Here is an 18,841-nt window from a genome sequence, read left to right on the forward strand (position 1 = left end):
AAATCCTTAGCAGTAAATCCATAATAAATCATGCAGATATTGTTGCGATTTATTTTTTTTTTTTTTTTTTTTTTTAGCAGTGCAAGCACCTTTGTAAGACCTCAGGAGGTAATAGCACTGAACTAATACAATAATTATAAATAAACTACATTTTTTTAAAAGTGCCAACATTTTACAACGCCAGTAATAAATCTCGAGTTTTCTGAAGTAAAATAGAATTAGTAAAGCTGCTTTGTTCTTTGCGCTTTAAGTTCATGAACCTTTTCTATTGCCTCCTGCTGCTCTCCACAATGGACTCAGTACAGGAAGACAGCACCAAATATAAATACATATCCACTGAAGTTATAGCCAGACATAGAAACTTTCTCAGCAGATACAATGCAATAAGTTCCAAAGTTCAGAGTAGACAATGGTGAGAATGATTGCTTCTTACAGGTGGCGGGTCATTGTAAGCTACATACCCAGCGGTATTTGGACCTGTATGCCTGTTGTGTTCTGGTGTATTACCCATCTACTGTATATGTCATTGCTATAGCCTGATTGTATTAGGCATCTTTTAAGGCATATATATATCTTATATATTTGTCTATATAAGGATTAGGACGGTTTCTAGCCATACTTAACTTATATATGGCATTTTTATCAGGTTTCCACCCTACAGGCTTCATCTTTACTTTCTAGTTGTCCCTGAGATAGTAGTTATAGCCTAGACACTGATTCCCATACACTGCAGAAGAAAGTTTTCTGCTACCCTAAATCTTTAGAGTGCACCTTCAGAGGGAGGTGGCAAAATTGAGGACATTATAGAGCAGTACTTAGCAGTGTAGACTGTAAATTCCACCATGAATGTGGTGGAATTTCACTGCTCAGCCCCTTATCTCAGAGAAATAAACCACCACCAGAGCTGTCTGGCCACAGCCCTACCTTTCATTGTAGAGGACACAGGAACTGTGTATGGAAAGGTAAGGAGAGAGAACTGTTGGCCGACCAATTGTTTGACTGACACTTATTGAAGGGTTATGGCCATCTTTAGCCACAGTCTTGTCTTACTGCTTCTGACTTGTATAGTTAGGCTGGGCTCACACTATGTTTTTGCAAAAACGTATGGAAAGAATGAATTGCAAAAATGCAGTGTGAACCCAGTCTTGGCTGAAACTAGTTGAAGAGCTCATCTGTCTCAAGAGCTGTTTTTGCAGAGTAAATAATGAGCTTGTGCGGTGTGCGGGGGGGTTCTTGTCGGCAATAAAGTCTAAGTAGACAAATGCAAAAATATATTACATTCTCTTGTACTACTGATTTATGCAAAGCTTGTTGAAAGCATAGCACCCATTAAAATTTCTGTCTAGTTTGCATTACTGGGAAACCAGTAATCTATCATTAAATATATTGCTAATCTGTCACTAAAAATAAAACACCAAAGCACTGTTCCCAACCCATTGTTGTGCTCGCATGGCAACAAAGCTGTCATTACTTGAAAACAGTACAATGGATGGTAAAAAGTTTTAGAACCGTGGCCCCCATAAACTGAAAATGTATTACCTATAGTGGAGATATTGAAAAACTGTCCTTTGTTCACTATCAGTTCAGCTACAAAGAGAGTGGCCCACCTCAATCTAGTCTGAAAGTTTAATGGGGTTATCCAGTGCTACAAAAGCATGGCCATTTTCATTCAGAGACCACACGACTCTTGTCTCCAGGTCAGGTGCGGTTTGCAATTAAGCTCCATTCACTTCAATGGAACTGAGCAGCAAAACCATGCCCAAGCTGGAGACAAGAGTGGGGCTGTCTCTGGAAGAAAGTGGCCATGTTTTTGTAGAGCTGGATAACCCCTTTAAAAGGTTATCCACCTAAGAGCTAAAAAATGGAATGCTCCCAAACCAAACTGGCCTTACCTGAGTATTTGTCTTTCTAGCTGCTGCCATTCCTGAGTTACAAGTTTTTCTAAAAGCCGGTCTATATCGAAGATGGCACCGGCCAGGACACATTTCCCATCATGCATCTCCCTGATTAGTCCATTTGCATACTTGCCCCCATAGCTTTCTTTCCTGCCCACTGCTGTTATTACCATTGCACAGGAACACATACTAGCTGATGTAGCAGAGCTTATATGTTCATGGCGTATCAGAGCTGACTTGCACATGGTGTAGCTATGTGCTGCATAACGGACATCTGTTTTCCGGGGGTGGGGGTGTAGTGTAGGTTTAGATCTCTGCTTGCTGACTGTGAATGAAAACATTCTAGTTCTATATTAAAGAAACCTAGGCTCAGGGACACGTAAATCTATGAAAGCAGCACTATTACTTTAACTAGCAGTGAACAGGTGCATGGAGATGATTTTGGTTACCAAGTCAATAGATAGGTAATCCGGCCCCCAAAGAGGAGATCACATCTTGTGTTGTCAGAGAGGACACAGAGAAGATGATTTTAGATGTCCATAGCGTGTAAGTATGAGAAAAAAAACAGGGAAAGAGTACACATATGTTAGAGATAGGGTGGTCGTTTAGAATATTGTTTTTGTCACCCAGATAACCCTTTTGAGGTGGCCATATACTTTCAGTAGCTGTCAGCTATTGACCTCCAAATGATCGTGTAATCTCTAAGGTGAAAGAAGCGGTAAGCTGCAGCCAGACTGCTCCCTTGGAGGCTTCTCTCTCCAAACACAATAGGGTCTGATACTTGAAATCCAACATGCCCTACTCTTGTCTCCCCTGACATGCCCACTCCTTCTGCCCCCTCCATATACTTTATACAGTTGGCTGAATATACCGAAGCTTGTGCTTTTGGATGACTTTTACTTTCTAAAGCATATGGGGAAATTTACTGAAACAGTCAAGCAATTGGTGATAAGTATCCTATCAATTTCCAGTATCTTGTCGACATTTTTATACCCGCAATTATTGTGGAGTAGTTTCCTCTGCCCAGCAGGCATCATCTTTATTGATAGACATGCATTTGCATTGGACAATTATCATTCTCATAAGTAGGAAACAAATTGTAATGGTAACTGCCCATTGTGTGAATAGCATCTACACTTATATTCCATAAGAATAATAGATAGGAAAACCCTAGAAAATAATGCGTAGGGGTAAAAAGTGATAAAGCCGAGCAGCAAGTTACAGGGAAACTACTGTCTGCTGCCTGAACCATGAGACATCAGGACGGTCCCTGGCAGCTTAGTGTCACCCTACCTGCTGTGATTGATGATCTCTCCCTGCTTAGGTGTAGGGATAGAACCATCAGCGACAGGGAGAAGTCTTTGGGACCTCCCCAATGACTCAATGGTTCAAGCAGAATAAAACTGATGGCAGGTTGCCTATAGGGGTCCATACATCTTAAAAAAATCAATCATTAGCTGAACAAGTGTTCTATATGTGTGCTCGGCTCAGCTAAGCATGCCTGTGTTTTCAATGCAGAGAGTATAGTAGGCCTTTACCAGACACTTCTAGCAGCAGCTCATCTCCAAGGAGAAAAAAATCATTGAAATTCAACATGACCGATCCTTCGCTCCCATAACATTATCTATTAGGGGAGAGTTAGGAGGACTATATACATGGTAATCATCCAACATTATATAATTCATTGAGAGATGGGATTTTCTGGATCTGGGACTTGTACTGTAGATCTTTTGGTCCTTGTGTTGCCTACTTAAGGACTGTGACGTATAAAGTCTGGCTGCATGTAAATGTTTATGTTGGATTCCCTGAACTGGAGACATGTGAGAGGTTGATCATAGGGGCAGACATATTTCCTGTGAAAAATCCAGTTGACAAACATTCTGACCTGTCAAATATGCTACTTTCTGCCTCCGTCCAGTCTGGTTTGGCTAAAACCAGGTACTAGTAGCTTATATTGAACACAGATAAGATGGTATTTAGGTTTGATATCTCTTACTGTAAAGCACTGGGGGACGTGTTAGGGCTTTTGCTGTCATGTCTCTTGTACCTTCTATAGCATTGAAGCATTTTTTGTCATTTTCATATGATAATGACTTTGCCCAGAAGTAAATATTTTAATGTTTAAAAACGGAAAGTAACAGAGAAAAATTACCCAAAGCGAAACATTGTAGCACAAGCTGGATGTGCTATAAATATAAATTGTAGCCTTGGAGCCTCCCGGGAGCTATGTGTGTCCTATGTATATATCTGTAAGCTATAATATACCCCAGAATACATAACGGACATGACATTTCAGCCCATTTCCATATAGTTTATATTATTTTTTATATTATTTCATTTTTCTATGTAGTACAACTAATTATTCGTATAGTGTGGGATTGGGGTCCTCGGGTCCAGCCGAGATAATGATTCTGAGGATCCAACCACTATGCTTCATAGTCTTTGTTATTGTTATTGTTATTGTGTACACCGGACATATCATTAATAACTCATAATAGATACTGGTATTTTCCGACGTATAAGACGACCACCCAACTTTTCCAGTTAAAATATAGTCTGGGATATACTCGCCATATAAGACTACCCCTCTTCCAACACACGACAAAGATTAATAAAACATCTGACAGCAGCGAGTTGTGAGAGGCAGAGAAGGAGGTACAGTAATACTGGTAGGATACAAGGGCGGGCTATACGGGTTAAAAAGGCCTGTTTTTCTGGGCACAGCAAAACTCTACCCACTTGCTCTGCCCTTCATACGGTCGCCACATGCGGACGTTTTTTAGCTCCTCCCACCGTAAGAAGTGAAAGCAGATTCTCTAGTCTGGTTCTGAAGTTTTTCAGCACCCGGCATATAAGACGACCCCCGAGTTTCGAGAAGATTTTCCTAGGTTAAAAAGTAGTCTTATACGCAGAAAAAAAACAATAGTTTGTGATGATCCCATAAGGGAGTGTTCACAAACATTCAGGTTTTTAGTTGCAGTTATTAAATATAGAGACAGGAACAGCTCATAATTGGAGGACACATATACAGGAAAGACTGAGATTTGTCCCTATTTTAAATCCAATCCTTGTTTTGTATTTAAAGTGAATGTACCACTTTACTGGCTAGATCACGTGTTACATACCACCCGATCCGCACCGCCATGCTGAATCAGCTGCGGCGGTTCTTTTTCTAATTGGTCGTCCTGTTCATGGTATTTTCACCTGCAAATCAGAACAGTCGTGCACAGGAGATAAGCCCGGGAAAACCAGTTTAAAGATATCTCCTCCCCCAAGGACACGCACCTCCTGGTCTCCTCAGTCCCGCCTCCAGTATCCTGCCCGGCCCAATGAGTCAGTGCGGCCTCATCTCAGAGCGTCTCCATAGCTGTCATCAGGGCGGGTATAAGTCCTACTGCACAGGCTCATACCCCGCTCTTCACTGGTGTTGAATATAACTTTGCATATTATAGAACAACTGCCCGCCGCTCATATCTGAGATGGGGCCACACTGACAGGTCGGGCCAGGGAGGTTACTGGACATGGGACTGAGGAGACCAGGAGGCATGCACATGGGACAACCGATGAAAAGAATGACCGTAACACCCGATTCAGCATGGCGGCACAGATGGGGTGGTATGTAACAATCTAGGCAGTAAAGTGGTACATTCGCTTTAAGGGTCTGTTCACTCACACAGACTCGCTGCGTAAAACTCGCACAGAACTCGCATCAAACTTGCATGAAAGTAGCTGCGTTTTTTGTGGTGTTGAACTTGCCTGTGAAAATCATGTGAAAATCAAAGCTCGCATGTAAAAATCGCACCAAACACGCAGCGAGAATACACATACATTGAATTGATAGCAATCGGTATCGCTGTGAATTTATGTGCGAGAAACTCACAGACTCACAGACCTGTCAGCAGCTTTTTGTTAACTAAAGTAAAGGTGGTGAACAATAGAACTTATCACCCTGAGTCCGGAGATATAACTCTTATTTAAATCTGTCGCTCCAGTGCTGAGAGATAAGCTTTAGCAGTTTTTATTTTAATTAGAAGTTAAAGCTCATGGAGAGTTCCTCTGGGATGCAAAAGCCCAGCAATGTTTGACAAGCAATCAAAACAGAGTAGGCATTACATTACTGGGCTTTTGCAGCCCAGGGGAGCACCCCAAAGGCTTTCTCTCCAAATTTTTTATACAACTTTTAAAGCTTATATCTCCGCTCTGGAATTTAATCTACTGATTTAAGCTAAGAAGCCCTATTGTACACTGCCATTACATTAGAAAAAAACTGCTGACCGGCCTGCAATAAATAATTGCATTTAAAGACCTTGTTGTGTAAATGCAGTAGATGCTAGTAACAAGCAATTCTTGTCCTCTTCTAAAGGGGTTGTCTATAGAGTAGTGTTCCCCAACTTCAGTCCTCAGGGACCACCAGCAGGTCATATTTTGACGATATCCCATGAATAGAACACCTGTGGAAATACATGACGCAAGGACTAATTATATCACCTGTGAAATACTAAGGAAATCCTCAAAACATAAGGAGGTCTTAGCAGGTATGTTTGGCTGTGCTTCTGTGGATCTGAGTTATCTATGTATTCTAACTATACCAATAATCAGCAGCGGATTATAATAGGTCGGTTTCGAAATCAGGGCATCATGACATTATTTATCCTGTACTATGAGCACCACACTAGTTCTGCCATAGTTACAGTGGGGTGGCAGGGCTTAGTGAACAGCCCGGGGCCTGTAGTAAAGTTAATCCGCCCATGCCAATAATTTACATTGACTCCAGGATGACTCTAATTCTCTAATGTTAGGTTCATTCGTTACAACTAATAGCTGTCTGTTCTGTGTTGTTGCCACTTTGATGGAACGTAAAAAGTCATAATGAGTTTTTTAGTTTAGAGTATACACACTGTGTTTTGATCGGTATCTGAACCCTGAACCAGCAGTGGGTCCAAAACACTGGAAAGTTCACATTTTTCCATTTATAGTTTTTCTCTCTTTCAGTTCTACTCCAGGTTTGGTTAGAAATATTGACCAATATACAGTACTATGTGTGAATCCAGTGTTAGTGAACTTTTGTTATGCATGCCGTTCCCTAGAATGTTTAGTCATTCTGAGGAAATAACTATTTAAAGGGGTAGCCTTTTTTAATTTATGCCTGGGGATTGGTCATTTAAAAAATAAAAAAAAGTGTTCTTACCCCCCTGGCTCCTGCAGTGCCTACAGTATCTTACCGATTCGTCCCACTGTTCAGCCTCTTCCAGGTCCTGGGCTGTGACGTTACAGGCTCACCCAGCCAATTGGCAACTGAGGAGGGACAGAGTTGACTTGCTGGGCGAGCCTGTGTGGCAGAACCGCACAGATATTGTAATACATCTGTATAACTTTTAATGTACTTTTAATAGAAAACAAGTTTTCCTTATGTGGAGTTAATCCCCTTAGTAACATCCACGATATATATATAACACTGTCAATGTATTGATGGAGTGGTCTCATGAGCTTGGCAGTATTTTTGACAAGTTAGGTGACAAGATTTTTTTTCACCTTGCGTTAACCACAAAACCTCAAAGAAGCAGAATAGCCTTTATGTTCTTCACCCCCCCCCCCCCACACACACACACACACACAAATTAATGTTTTTCAACACCATTTATGTACTTCAAAATGACGTAATTTAAAAAAAATACAACTTGTCCTTTCCCTACCTTACATTTTGTTCCATCGAAAGAAAAATTGCAGTGATGAAAAAAATGGAAAATATCGCTGTGTCCCCAAGGCCCAAAATAACTGCAACCTTTAGGGGTTAAATTCTTGCTCAAATGCCGACTCTATAAAACAACAGCGCCTGAGAATACAAGGGAAGCTTTTACCTACAGTTCTCAGAATATTACGACGTCTGAAGCGGAGTCTCGCGGTCTGTTTGTCCTTTTGAGCAAATACAGTCACCGCTACAATCCACATGAATGGAAGTGCTCTCCTCAGAAATGTATGTAAAACTTTCCATAGTGTCAAAGTGGAAAAAATTACAGCAATATACACAGTAAAAAAAAAAAATCTGTTCTGTTTGTGAATATTTTTTTACTCTATAAATACGTGGAATAATTTGAGAGTCACTTTGCAGGTTGTATATAGGACAGGCTTATGGAGGCTTAGAATAAGGGACTGCAGCTCAGCATGCTGGGAGTCGTTGTTTTGCAACAGCTGGCCACAGGCTGGGAAATTGCCTTACTGTACTTGGCACCTGATAGAAAGCAGCAGCCCCTTGTAAAAGTATTTACGAGCCAGACCCTTTCATATGAAGATGTGAAGCTGTCAGTCATATCTCCGGCACCTGTGTAAAGATGCACAGAGACGCAAAAAAAATTTAATAACTAGCAAGCTATGTTCCCACTTTTTTGAGCCTAAAAAAATAAGGCAAGTAAATCTAAAAGTCTAAAAAACAGTCTAAGACTTTTTCTTTTAAACATGTGTCCCGAAATGCTGATTTATTTATTTTTTTCTATGTAGAATTCTGTGGTGCTTAAAGGGATTGTCTAGGAAGAAGGGGGGAAAAATATTGTCCCCATATAGGGATAGCTTTGTGTGGCCACTGGATACCATATACCGGCATGGTTTTGTCCACTTGTGGTCATCACAATATGGTACCAGCCTCTCTTGTCCCTTCTGAGATGACAGGGAGGCAGACAGGTTCTGCTCACATAGCCAAAAGGTCTGAAATAACATAGAGGATTGTACTGTAAATTCTTTTTTTAATAACTCTTGAGGGGATTTACTAAGCCACGTATGCTAGTTTACTACAAAATAGTTATTGTAACCCTGCCCTAAAATCCAATGTCCTTTAATAATCTAAAATGCCCAAATATAATAATAGAATAGACAATTAAATCAAAAAGTAAATCTGAACCAGCCACCCTTCCCCCCCCCCCCCCCATGTCATTCATTGGTACCCTCTTATGGGCCACAGCACAGGAACCTTTTGTACCCCATCAGACTTTAAAGGGAACCAATCACCTCCCTGAGAGAGAATGGCCCCAGTGCTGGGAACAGCTCTCTGACGCTTATGCCCAGCAGTTTTAGGCGGGACGACAATTTAAAAATCTTGATCTTTAATAATTTGTCCTGGCGCCCAGATTGGCAGCATGCACACTGGGAACTTAATGTAAAGTGTAGTGCTCTGACTGTCAATCAAGTGTGAGTGGCTAGGAAGATGGCGAAGGTAACGTGACTACATGCTTCACCCTCATGCCTAGTCACCGGGCGCCAGGACGAAGGATTAAAGATCAAGACTGCCGGGCACAGCATCCGAGACGTACTGGGGCTAACTTACTGTCTCTCAAATAGGTGATTGGTTCCCTTTAAAGGGAATCCATCAGCTCCCGGGCACTATCTAAGGTGCTTACAGTGTGCTGTAGCTGGCAGCCCAACAGTAAGCATGGTGCCTTTTTGATAATTTTCCGTGCAGTTGATTATGTACAATCTTATGTCTCCTACTGTCACAGAGCTGTTGCTCGTGCCACACTTGTCATGCATCCTCCTCCCTCTTCATAAATAATCAATGCTGCCCGGCCTCCTGCTCACAGCTGTCAGATTGCAGATCAGTCCTCTGTAGGCAGGTTATGTCTGAAAGAATCTTTCCTCTGTAATGTGTAGGAGCTGTGGTCTAGGGGTAACTCACCTGTCTAGAGACCTGACACTAGTTTGTTCTCTGGTTCAAATCCCCTGATGGAAATTAAATAGATGTTTTTTTCCTCATTATTGTATCATTTTTAAGGCTATGTTCACACACACAGTATTTTTGCTCAGTATTTTGCAACCAAAACCAGAAGTGGATTGAAAACACTGAAAGGCTATGTTCACACACTGTTGAAATTGAGTGGATGGCTGTCATTTAATGGCAAATAATTTCAGTTTAAAAAAAAAAAAAATGTCCAATATTTGCCATTAAATGACGGCCATCTGCTCAATTTCAACAGTGTGAGAACATAGCCTTTCTGTGTTCTCAATCCACTCCTGGTTTTGGTTCCAAAATACTGAGCAAAAATACTGTGTGTGAACATAGCCTTAAAAATGATACAATAATGAGAAAAAAAGGACATCTATTTAATTTCCATCAGGGGTTTCAAACCAGAGAATGAACTGCTGTCAGGTCTCTAGACAGGTGAGTTATCCCTAGACCACAGTTGCAACACATTAGGGAGGAGAGATTCTTTCAGAGATAAACTGGCTACAGAGGACTGATCTGCAATCAGTTGACAGCTGAGCGAGCAGGAGGCCGGGCAGCATTGATTATTCATGAAGAGGGAGGAGGATGGCACGTGTGGCATTTGTGGCACGAACAACTGCTCTGTGACAATAGGAGACATAAGATTGTACATAATCCGCTGCACGGAAAATTACCAAAAAGGCACCATGCTTACTGGGGGCTGCCAGCTACAGCACACTGTCAACACCGCCCGCGAGCTGACTGATTCCCTTTAAGTGTCCAAGTATGCCTGGAAATCATACACCCCTAAATAATGGGTCCACGGAAATAATTGTGTATATATAGATGACATACACCAGATAATACAATGTAATGAGAATAATGAGCTGTTCCACCAGAATTATTCTCTATATGGATGCAGATTAAAAAAACAAAACATGGGGCCCCCTAATTTCTAAATTTGTCAATATTCACACAACACTCATCTGAACTTTAAATAAATGTCTTTTTTTTTTTACATCTAAATCGGTCCAAAAAAGGTGATACATTTGTGACTATATCTTTATAGTGGGCAAATCATTTTTCAGATTTTTCTGATACACTGCTCCAAATATATAAAAGAGAAGAATTTCACTGTCTGCAGTTACCACTAGAGGGAGCTCAGGAGCTTACTGCATACTGGGGCAGACATGATAAAACTGTCAGCTGCAATTCACACTCCAACCTGCTAACACTCTTATATAGCTGTTAGGACTCAGCTAGTGATTGATGGTGGTCTGAACATGAGCGGAACTTGTAACATGTATTACAGGGACACTTTAAATTTAGTATTGAAGCAGAAAGTATATAGAGCCTACATCTTCTCTAGTGCAGACAGGCAACTAAAATGACCTAGTATAAAATGTAGATTCCCTCTAAGCATACATTTACTTTCCTTCACATAATACAAAGTAGTGTTCTGCTTTTGTTTCTGAGATTTGCCTAATGTATCACGGAAATGTCATGTCATGTTCCCAAGTGTCCTGAATAAGATGACAATGGCGATTTGGATTGGGCGCACAGCCAACCACAACACTCAGAGCATTTTCTTGCATTCTTTTGTCTTCTTTTAAAATATTGATATCCTGTTCTAAATGCAGCCAGCACATCAAACTTTATATGCAGTGTCCTCAGAACATACCTGCTGCTTTATATATATATATTGTGTTACTATTGCATGTTATATAAGACAAATCTTTATCCAAAGGACAAAAATAGAAAATCTGGATTAGGCGGAAATTGACAATATCTGTATATTCTGCTGCAGGACTGTGCCCACGAGAGAAAATGTGATGTATTGTGTAATGGGTGAATAATAAGATTATGTGATCAATAATAGGTAATGACATACTCTGCTGTCAGTACATTTACAATCCTGTTTTCAGCTGAATATGAGACAAATAGGCTGCCAGCAAAGTAGATAGGATTTCCTTTATCTAGGGAAGGACTCTTTTACACCACTTTTTGGAGGTAGCTTTCCCTTCAAGTGAGCCTTTTACTCCAACAAGAAGCCTTAGAACATAACTGGAGGCAGGGGCGTAACTACCACTGTAGCAGCCATAGCGGCTGCTATGGAGCCCACCAAGTCAGGGGGCCCCGTGGCCTGCTCCTGCAATACACTGGGCCCCCTGAGCTGTCACTATTTGCAGCACCAGGTGGCCGAGCTGGCCTCCTGGGATCTGCAAATTTCCCTTCAACTGAAAGCACCCCTGATGAGTGAGTGCAGTTATGATCACACTTGACGGCTTAGTAGTCAGTCGGGAAGTGGGGGGGCCCAATCAAAGGTTAGCTATGGGGCCCAGCCATTTCTAGTTACGCCCCTGACTGGAGGTTTAAGCCAAGCCAGACAGCTCTCCAGAAGGGGAATAGCCATCTGTAGGCAATTGTTTTGGGGTTATTGGTCCCTTGGCAGTACAGAACTGTGTGCTGGCCTCTCTGTAGAACTGATAAAGGGAACTGACCATAAAAGAACTGCCAACAGATGGGTAATATGTCCTTCTGGAGTGTTGTTTAACTTGGCTTAAAGTGTACCTGTCGTTATAAAAAAAACTGACATGCCATAGAGACATTATCAAAAGTTTTGATCTCTCCCGGTTCGAGTGTTCAGGCCCATACCGATCAGGAGATAGAGCCAGGAGAAGACTCGCTGAGTGTGTCCACCCTGAAAAAAAAAAGTCAGACTTATAATGGGCTTCTATGGAGCCCGATTCTGTGTCGTCCCCACACAGACACACACACTCTATCTCTCAATCGGTATGGGTCTGAACACTCAGATCCGGACCACTAAAAACTTTTGACATGTTTCTATGACATGTCAAAAGTTCTTTGTAATGATAGGTACATTTTAAACCCTCAGTCATGTTTTAAAGAGGATGTACCACCAGCGCCGTCACGGGGAAGCCGGTGCCACGGTCCGTTTTTCGGACCGCGTGTCCGGTTCCCTTACACGGCGCCGTTCTATGCTCCGGAACCGGACGGTGCTCAAGCACTGGAGGTAGGCCGGCCCGCCCCAGTAGGAGGGAATTCCCTCCCCTGTATGACGCGGCTCCACATTCGATCCGTGGGTTCAGATTAAAGAGGATGTACCTGGTGGTACATCCTCTTTAAGGCTTCTTATTGGACCCAAATATTGAGTTAAAAAGAAAGCTACTCCCAAAAGATGGTTTCAAAGAGCTGCTTTGCATATACATTTTCCCAGAATTTCTGTTGGAACATGAATGTCCTATAGGTTTCCACACATTTTTATGATGCCCCCCCTTCCATTTTCTCTAAGGCTAGATTCACACACACCAGATCCGCAGCCTGTCATTTTGACTGAGAATACATACTCGCAGCGGGATTGACATTGGTGAGAGTATGTATGTAAGTGACAGCCCCCTTAACCCCCTGCCGCCCGGTGCATACATTACTGGTTCCACGCTCTAGCTTGCTTCGGGAGTTCCTGGCTGGACGTCCTAGTCAGCCAATCAGTGTGCTACCTCTTCGCAGCCACTGATTGGCTGAGCGGGACGTCCAGACTCCAGGAGCCCCCAAAGCAAGCTGGAGCGTGAAGCAGGTAATGTATACTCCGGCCGGCGGTGGGTTAAGGGGGCCGTCACTTACATACTCACAGCGGGATGGGTGGAGTTTTCTGCTTCTCATGAATATTGAGGACTACTGGGCTCATGCACATAATGGAGAGGACTACTTACTGTCCATGTTATTCAGCAGGATATCTCTAGATCAGCTGCACAGAACAATGTAAGTGATCCATCATTCTGTTCAGCTTCTCTTTCACTAGTTTATGCTACCCTGAGATAGGACAGCAGAAACCTACTGACAGAGTCTCTTTAAGCATTTGGGTGACACATGGTACTGCATTTACACTCCATAATTTGTGTCACTTTGGTGCAAGAGCCACAGGAATGCTACCATGTTAGTCAAGGTGCCAGGTATCACGGTTAGGAAAGGTCTGCTAGTAGAATACGCCATCGGAGAAGTGACAATGGTGCTCAGCAGCTGGGTGAGCAGCGTGACAAAGCAGAAATGTCTGGTCAAGGCCTGAGGGTGACCAGAGATCTTTGTTACCTAAAGTGAGTTGTAATAGAGCATGGGTCTCAAACTCGCGGCCCTCCAGCTGTTGCAAAACTACAATTCCCATCATGCCTGGGACAGCCAAAGCAAGCTTTGGCTGTCCCAGGCATGATGGGAATTGTAGTTTTGCAACAGCTGGAGGCCGCAAGTTTGAGACCCCTGTAATAGAGACTGAGTCTGTATCCAGCCCATGTATGTTATGGCCTAGAGCTGTAATGTTAAGTGGTGTACCTGTCCACTAGTGAGAAGCTACTGACATTGCCCTGTTTAAGGTGTCATGGTATGTCTTCAGTTCTTCACCAAGACATGTATGTGTACTCTCTTCCTTTGTACTTCACCAGCTGGGAATACTATACACCTCATGTGGACCTGAAGGTTCTGTCCCTACCACTACTGGTCATAGAAACATTGAAACATAGAAGAAACATGGCAGAAAGGACCACCTGGTCCATCCAGCTTGCCCTTTTAGTAATCCCTTTCTTATTATCATAAGAAAATAAGATATCTTATTATCAGCTCGTGTAGACAAAATCACAGTCTGTGCAGAACACGTCTATCAGAACTACATACCAATAAAGTCCAAAGACACAGGCCATTGTTTCTTCAAATGGAGTTACCACCTGTGGGGTCCTTTTAGACCATTGTATTGGTGGAGACTAGAAATGAGCATGCTACTCATGGCTGTATCTATGTTTTCCCAGACTCCTTAGGGTGGCATCCAACAACTTCAGCCATTGGGAGTCTAATGCCAAACGATAGGGCTCAAGCATGCTCGAGTAACGTTCATCCCTAGTCCCTAGTAGAGACATGATCTACCAGAAGATCCTATTGGTGCTCAATAGAGATGAGCGAACCGGGTTCGGTATTTGATTAACGGTGGCTGCTGAACTTGGATAAAGCCCTAAGGTTGCCTGGAAAACATGGATACAGCCAATGACTATATCCATGTTTTCCACATAGCCTTAGGGCTTTATCCAACTTCAGCAGCCACCGCTAATCAATTGCCGAAAGTTCGGGTTCGGATCGACTCGAGCATGCTCCAGGTTCGCTCATCTCTAGTGCTTAATGAACACAAAAACTTTTCAGATCCTGGTCATGAAAGCATTTACTGCAAATATGCAATCATCCTCTGTATGATATTCAGCTGCACCCTATGACCCCTATGTATAAGCCTTTCCTTATATTGGGACTGTTTTGCACTGAATCTGGCTCTCTGATATGTTGTTGTTTTTTTGTGTTTTTTTTTTTTTTTTTTACTGTAATAAATTCTGAATAATTGCAGGAAAATATGAATGGAGATAAGATGGGATATGAAGCGCGCCCTGGTTATTGCCAGCTCAGCAGTGGTTAAGGCACCAGACAGATTTGACAACCCTTGATATAAAAGGCTGGTTGTTGTTGAAACAGTTCGGCCAGCTACAGCTGTCTTAGGAATGTTTCTAAATGATGCCAAAAATGTGCTGCTATCACTATAGAATTTAATTTTAGAAGAAAATAGGATTAGGGCAATACAGTTAATACAGCGTACTGAGAAATATCACCAGGCAATACATTGTACAGTGCAGAGCCTGGGATGCACAATAGGAGATTCTTCCGACACACTCCGACTTGCATTGCATTGAGGCGATTTCTCTTATGTGTAAAATGTGCACCCAGATGCAGAGTTTGGGGTTCAGCGCATGGAGTTTGGGGTTTACGTGGAGACTATATTTTACCATATGGAGTCCCATCAGGACCACTGTAATCCCATTTTAGCAATATGTCATCCCTTTATGAAGTGGAAATCCCCTTGTTGATCCTTTCCACCATGGTTGTAAATCATTACCGGTGATGCAGTGCTTTCTATCTGTGATGTCTTTTGATCTCTCTTTTGGTTCTATGTTGCCTGATGAACCACTCTGTATAGATTATCTCTGCTGGCCATGTAAACAGGTATGCCCTAGGAGGGTGCGAGGGAAAAAAAAAATTACATACTTACCTTCCTGGCTCCTGTGCTGCTGCCTGCATCCCACTACTTCGGCCCCTTGGTGTGCAGCCGCTTCTTGGTATTGAGACAAGCCAACTTAGTGGCGAGAAACCGCTACAGCTCCTGAATAGATGATCAAGCCTGTCACATCCAGTCTCAGTATCAGGAAGCGGTCTCACACCAGGGAACTAGTGTAGCAGAGTGCAGGAGCCAGGGAGGTAAGTGGATGTTTTTTTTTACTCAGCCCCTACTAGGGCATTCTGAAAAACAGGTCCTACCCAGACTACCCCTTTTAAGAATCCAATGTTACAAAGTTGTATTAACCAGTCTAGCTGGCACTATGTTAGTTACATTTGCGGTATGACGTATAAAATCTGAATGGCTGACCCCAACCCCTGCCACCTCTGTACCATAAAACTGTGTTCACCACCTCCTGAACTACATTGAGTTCATACTGATGCATGGGTGGCTGATCATTAGGGAGATCACATCACCAGTCAGCCATGGTGTTAATGAAATATGCTGCCGTCTAAAGTCCGTCCTGAAACGCTTGGCTGCACTTCTCAATGTTACCCAAGACATCAGCCAGTGTTACTCCTCATGGTGGACCTGTGCTTCAGGTCATACAGACAGCCAGGACCAGACCTATGTGTTCTTATACAGAGAGATGTGTCACGTCTTGGTCAACTGACTTCGAATCGCTGTTGAAAGCCTTTAAAGCCCCTCAGCATTCTTAGAACTTGTTCAACCATCATGTAATCTTCAGAAATTCTTAAATCAAGAGGAGTCGTGCTTTATTATGTTAAGCGTCCCTTATCTGATGTTCTGGCTTTTTCCCCCCTCAGATAATCTGCAGGTACTACGTTTAAAGTTCTTCATCTGAGAGAAAAAAAATCAAAATCAAAGAACGTGATCTCCTGGTCTGAAAGACGTGATATTTAGGGCCTGCTCTTTTACTTGGTATTTGTTTTGTGAAAAGCTTTTAGTATGATCCATGAAAAAATCTTATGCACAGTGCAAAGTGAACCTCATGTAATAGAGAAACTGTCAAAATATAATTCCACAATATAGTATAATTGCAGGAGCTGTGTTTTGTTTTTTTGTTAGCAGATATCTCCGCCACAGAATCCCGCCTGCCTAGGGGTGCCATAGCCTGTCTATGGGAAGGCTTGCGCGCTCCTCCGCTCCAGCAGCTCTCCGCGCAAAGAATTGACATGAGCCCTCTCATAGACAGGTTATAGCACTCTGGGGCAGGCTGGATTCCGTGGCGGAGAAATCCGCTGTGGAATTCCCACCGCATTTACTCAGTGTGAACATACCCTAAAGTCCAATACGGACATGGAGAGAGAAAGGAGCTGCTGAACCTCACACTTATGGCTGACACTAATGCCTCTCGGCTACATTTAAAAACCAGCGCCAGGATGTTGGTATATAATTTGATTAACCATATTGCCTCATGTACCACATGCAGGTCCCCTGGCCCACATGAGTCCCTACAAGAGATAAGCGAACCGCGAGCATGCTCAAGTCCATCCGAACCCGACCGTTCGGCATTTGATTAGCGGTGGCGGCTGAAGTTAGATAAAGCCCTAAGGCTATGTGGAAATCATGGATATAGTCATTGGCTGTATCATAGCAGCTGCAGAAAAGTGACATGTAAGTTTTTTTGTGGCGCCGCTAGCGATCCCGGCCGGAGTGTATACTATGTGGATACACTCTGGCCACGATTCCATTCATTCGCATACAACGTGTGTGTTGTATAAATCACAGCCATTGTTGCAAAGTGCAACAACAGCCGTGATATCTACAACATATACAGTACGTTGTGTGAACATAGCCTTAAGACTCATCAAGTTAACTATTTTCTTGCAAATACAGTGGTGCTGGATTACGAGAATAATCCATGCCAGGACCGCGCTTGTAATCCAAATCCACTCTTAAACCTAAGCAAATTTTCCCATAAGAAATCACTGATCTGCAGACAATTGGTTCCACACCCGAATATAATGACTTATTATTCTGAATAACATGTAGAACAGATGAAACAAACATTCAGAAACAGCAGAATATGTGATATTATAGGTTACTGTACAGTAATGGAGAGGATGGGAAACACAAGGGCTGACAGAGACTGCAGGGGGCATGAAGGAATGAGCAGGACATATGTGGGCACATACATGCAGCACTCTGGGGAGAGAGGGGTTACAGCTATGAAGAGATTACCCCCACAGTCCTGTCCCCTGATGTGAGCCCCAGCCTGAAGTGGATCTGCTTTGATTTGGAAGGTGAGAGAGACCTCCTGGGTCAGAGTACAGGGCTGTAGACCCCGCTATGCAGACCATGCCCCTCCCCCACTCCCCCTCCCACCCAGTACAGGGAGCTCTTAAACCAAAGCGATGCTCTTAAACCAAGTCACAATTTTGAAAAACTGTCAGCTCTTAAACCAAGTTACTCTTAAACCAAGGTACCACTGTACATCAATCTATCAAACTTGCCTCCTTCTCATGATATGCTGCTCTTTTCATCCTCTTGTTGACAGCTCATTGTGTAGGTTACAGACAACAGCTCTGCTCTAGTAACATTGGTATGGCTTGTTTAATTCTAGCCAGTGTGTGTATATATTCATACAGTACATATACCCTATGGGGAGGATTGATCAAGTATGTCATACATGTGCGGCAGTTTTACACAGAGCCCATGCCAGATATACTAAGAGGTGCAGGTCTGTCAGTAAAACCGGCGACTCTCAGGCTGCTAGATCTAACTATTTATCAATCATATCAGTGCGACTCCTTATGGACAACAATGTCGTTATACAAGGTGATATAGTGCAGAGAACAGAACAGTGCATAGTGGTGCACTACAGTTATTGCTAATGTAAGGGCCCTATTACACCAACAGATATCTGACAGATTTGTACAGCCAAAGCCAGGAATGGATTTGAAAAGAGGAGAAATCTCAGTCTTTCCTTTATGAACTGTTCTCTATTTATAGTCTGTTCCTGGCTTTGGTTGCAAAAATCTCTTGGATAATCTGTTAGATATCTGTTGGTGTAATAGGGCCCTAAGTATACTGACCTATCTTAAAGCCCCTTAAGGCTATGTTCCCACACTGTATTTTTGCTCAGTATTTTGCAACCAAAACCAGGAGTGGATTGAAAACACAGAAAGGCTATGT

The 18,841-nt window shown here is 42.6% G+C and overlaps 1 protein-coding gene across 4 annotated transcripts in view; it reads left to right on the forward strand.

The window, feature by feature from the left end:
- Window positions 1-18,841, forward strand: part of FRY (FRY microtubule binding protein) — a 286,128-nt gene that overhangs the window by 89,596 nt on the left and 177,691 nt on the right. The window lies entirely within an intron of this gene.

This window comes from Dendropsophus ebraccatus, chromosome 5 (genome assembly GCF_027789765.1).
Source record: "Dendropsophus ebraccatus isolate aDenEbr1 chromosome 5, aDenEbr1.pat, whole genome shotgun sequence".
NCBI classification, from domain to species: Eukaryota; Metazoa; Chordata; class Amphibia; order Anura; family Hylidae; genus Dendropsophus; species Dendropsophus ebraccatus.